This window comes from Triticum aestivum, chromosome 2B (assembly GCF_018294505.1).
Source record: "Triticum aestivum cultivar Chinese Spring chromosome 2B, IWGSC CS RefSeq v2.1, whole genome shotgun sequence".
In the NCBI taxonomy this organism is placed as follows: Eukaryota; Viridiplantae; Streptophyta; class Magnoliopsida; order Poales; family Poaceae; genus Triticum; species Triticum aestivum.
In genome coordinates, this window is record NC_057798.1 from 381448342 (window position 1) to 381453192 (window position 4851).

The window sequence follows — 4851 nt, forward strand, 5'->3', positions numbered from 1 at the left end:
CACGAGCGCACACCCCCTGCCTCCCTGCGTCGCCGGCACCCCACCGTGCCCCGCCAGTCCCGCCCCTGCGGTTGGCCTAGGCGGGTGCCGTATCGGGCACCCACGCGCCCGTGCCCGCATCGCCCCCCTGGGCAAATGACACATGGGGCCCAGCCCCCAGAACGGTCTTAAAAAAAGGGAATTTAAAAAGATAATAATAATAAAAGAAAATTTATTTAATAAAATTAATAATTAATTAATTAATTAAGTTAATTAATCCTGTTTAATTAATCTAATTAACTAGTTAGTTTAATTAAAAAGTAATTAGTTTAACTAAACCCTAATTAACCTAAAATAGAGTATGACAGGTGGGTCCCACTGGACCCACACGTCAGTTTGACTAGTCAACACCTCTGTTGACTGCTGACGTCATGCTGACGTCATGATGACGTCAGCGTGCACTATTCTGGATAATGTTGGATTAAAATAATTGAATAAATTCTCAAAATGATTAAATCTTTTAAAATTAATATAAAATAAACTGTAGCTCAGATGGAAAAACTTTGTACATGAAAGTTGCTCAGAACGACGAGACGAATCCAGATACGCATCCCGTTCGTGTGCCACGCATCCCTAGCATAGTGAACCTGCAACATTTCACCTCAAGTTCATCTGTCCAAAAACGCGAAATACTGGGGATACTTTCCCGGATGTTTCCCCCTTCACCGGTATCACCTACTACCGTGTTAGGGCACACCGAACACTGCGTATTGCCATGTTACGCTTTGTGATGCTTTGATTGCTTTGTTATTTATTGTGTTTTCCCTCCGTTACTTCTTTCTAGTAGACCCCGAGACTGCCGGTGACCCCAGTTCGACTACGGAGTTGACGACCCCTCTCTCTTGCCAGAGCAACCAGGCAAGCCCCCCCCCCTTGATCACCAGACATCGCCTATTCTCCTCTATACTGCTTGCATTAGAGTAGTGTAGCATGTTACTGCTTTCCGTTAATCCTATTCTGATGCATAGCTTGACATTGTTGCTAGCTCTGTTGATACCTTACCTGCAATCCTAAATACTTAGTATAGGATGCTAGTTTATCATCATTGGCCCTACATTCTTGTCAGTCTGCCTTGCTATACTATTGGGCCGTGATCACTCGGGAGGTGATCACGGGTAAATACTATACATACATACATACTATACAGATGGTGACTAAAGTCGGGTCAGCTCGATGAGTACCCGCAAGTGATTTTGATGAGGGGGTTGAAAGGATAGGTGGCTCCATCCCGGTAGAGGTGGGCCTGGGTTCTCGACGGCCCCCGACTGTTACTTTGTGGTGGAGTGACAGGGCAGGTTGAGACCACCTAGGAGACAGGTGGGCCTAGCCCTGTTCGGCGTTCGCAAATACTTAACACGCTTAACGAGATCTTGGTATTTGATCTGAGTCTGGCAACTGGCCTATACGCACTAACCAACTACGCGGGAACAATTATGGGCACTCGGTGTCGTGGTATCAGTCGAAGCCTTCGTGATGTCAGCGACTGAGCGGCGCGCGCCGGGTTGGACTGCGTTAACGCAACTTCCTTTGTAATGGAGGTTGCTAGGTCTGCTCACCGGCCGCGTATGCAACATGCAGGTGTGCTAAGGGCGATGGGCCCAGACCCCTGTGCGCTTAGGTTTAGACCGGCGTGCTGACCTCTCTGTTGTGCCTAGGTGGGGCTGCGACGTGTTGATCTTCCGAGGCCGGGCATGACCCAGGAAAGTGTGTCCGGCCAAATGGGATCGAGCGTGTTGGGTTATGTGGTGCACCCCTGCAGGGAAGTTAATCTATTCGAATAGCCGTGATCTTCGGTAACAAGACGACTTGGAGTTGTACCTTGACCTTATGACAACTAGAACCGGATACTTAATAAAACACACCCAGACAAGTTCCACAGACAACTCGGTGATCGCTTTTCCACAGGGCGACGAGGGGAGGACCGCCGGGTAGGATTATGCTATGTGATGCTACTTGGAGGACTTCAGTCTACTCTCTTCTACATGCTACAAGACGGAGGCTGCCAGAAGCGTAGTCTTCGACAGGATTAGCTATCCCCCTCTTATTCTGGTATTCTGCAATTCAGTCCACCGATATGGCCCTTTACACATATACCCATGCATATGTAGTGTAGCTCCTTGCTTGCGAGTACTTTGGATGAGTACTCACGGTTGCTTTTCTCCCTCTTTTCCCCTTTCCCTTCTACTTGGTTGTCGCAACCAGATGCTGGAGCCCTGGAGGCCACCGTCGACGACGACTACTACACTGGAGGTGCCTACTACTACGTGCAGGCTGCTGACGACGGCCAGGAGTAGTTAGGAGGATCCCAGGCAGGAGGCCTGCGCCTCTTTCGATCTGTATCCCAGTTTGTGCTAGCCTTCTTAAGGCAACTTGTTTAACTTATGTCTGTACTCAGATATTGTTGCTTCCGCTGACTCGTCTATGATCGAGCACTTGTATTCGAGCCCTCGAGGCCCCTGGCTTGTATTATGATGCTTGTATGACTTATTTTATTTTTAGAGTTGTGTTGTGACATCTTCCCGTGAGTCCCTGATCTTGATCGTACACGTTTGCATGTATGATTAGTGTACGATTAAATCGGGGGCGTCACAAGTTGGTATCAGAGCCGACTGCCTGTAGGAATCCCCCTTTCCAACTCCTTGGCCAAAGTCGAGTCTAGTCATTGAAAAACTTTTACTAACATGGCTATGCGGCTTACGGGCCCACGTCGCCATTGGGTGATATTAGGATCTTTTATTCCTCGACCTATACTTTGGGATTCCGATATCTCTTCTACTCGGGTTAAATGATTTTTGCTAACTCTAACTCTAGGTTCTCGTAAATACTTTCTCCCAGAGAGCCCCTTCATTCTAGATGATGGCCTGCTTCACTAGAAGATTCCGAAGATACTCTTCGATATTCTCTCAAGACTTTGTGTCCACCACTTTTGCTATTCCCGACCACCGATAAATCCTTATGGATAACTACTTACACTTGCCATTCATACGCTCATCCCCCGTTGATCTTGTTATTACAAGATACCCCGAAGTTTTCTCTATTGTTCCGAGAATACTTTGTGCCTAATGCCTTGCAGTTCCTTGTCGCCTGAATACACCTACATATTAATCCTCACACTTACCGAGGATTTGTTTCTCCCTAGTTGTTCAGGTGTTTCAAAAAATTCTTCAAAATATTATCTGATTTTCGAGAATCCTCTGCAGCCTATGGCTCTAGAAATTCTTGTCTGCCTGCATTATGGTTAAATCCCAAATGCCTAGCATTATTCATTGACATCCTTTGCACTATCATTATGAGACCGTTGATTCAATATGATGCGGTTGTTCGCAATTAGAATCCATCCTTCCGGCTCAGACGTAATTTTTGAACATGAGCTGGTTCTCGACCAATCAATTGCCGTCGGTTGTACCCCTAAGTCTATTCAGCTTATCCATTCTTAATCAGAGTGTTTGCTTCCGATCCTTCGATTTGGAATCATAATTCCTTTGCATTTGAGCTTCGAATTATTCAGATGGTTCCACAACCGTTGCATTTGCATTCTTTCCTCTTCTGGTTAAGTACCGATACTCACATCAGATCCTTTGTGGACCATCAAGTCCTTTGTTGGACTGTTATCCGATAGTGTCCTTCATATTTAATCACCTTGTGATTTATTTCCCTGATACATAATACCATTGGTAAATCCTATACTCTGAATTGGCCAACCATGCTCTGCTTTCGAGCTGGTAATAATTACTCTCGAAGCTTGTGGTATATGTTTCTAAGATGCCCCGATGGGTTGAACCTATGCCTTTCTTAATCGGTGTGAACCCGAAAGTTTTTCAAGGTTCATACTCCTCTGGTAATTCACCAAGTAGGTCTTCGCACTCAAATCACTTTAATAGAACAGTGAATGAAAGGTTATGCATTGAAGAAGTGGGAGTCGACCTTGAACTTTGTGTTCATGCCCATGGACACGATGTAGATCTTATCATTAAAGCTTCTCTTACATTAATTATTCCCTTGGTATTAGTTCATCTTATATCTGGGATCATGCCTTTTTGCAATCGTGGTCCCGACCACGTTCTCCTTTACTTACCATTTCTCGTGCAAGTTTAAGCACTTGTCTTGTGCAGAGCAATACCCCAGTCCAATCTCTATTTTGATCTGTCGTCGAGTATTACCCCCTGGTATCTCGAGATTATCATGGAACTGCATAACTTCTTACGAGTTCTTCATCAAGTACTACATTCTCACGGATTCCAATTTTGCACGGGCTTCGAGTTATTAAACACTCAAAGACACCGATAACTGAACCGAGTCCGCACTGCGATTCAACAACTCTTAGTAATCTTCATTTCTTACGAGTTTGTACTCGATCGTGTCATTCCCAGCTAATTGACTACATCATCATAGTCAGGTTGACTGCTTGACCATTCTACCTATGTCCTTCATCCTCAGGACACAATACCGACAGTGCTCTAAGCTTACATCAAACTTTCACCATCATATTGTTTGTCTTGAGAGACAACTCTAAATTCTGAGATGACATCTTATCTACGGTTATAATAGGCTTTTGCTTCACCATTCCCTTGGCTTGATGCCGTCGCCGAGCGACTGCATCTTCATGGAGCCTCTCGACAAAAATTTGTCGTGATCATCATCAACATTTTAACTCCTTCCAGGATATCAATCAAATTCATGATGGGAAATACCATCCTTACCCCTCGATGATTGTTATATCATCGACCACATCCTTGTCTTCCCTCAACACAAACGTGTTCATGTTTTGGATTGAATCTTGAGTTCCTTGCTATCCAGCATTTGTTCTTCACC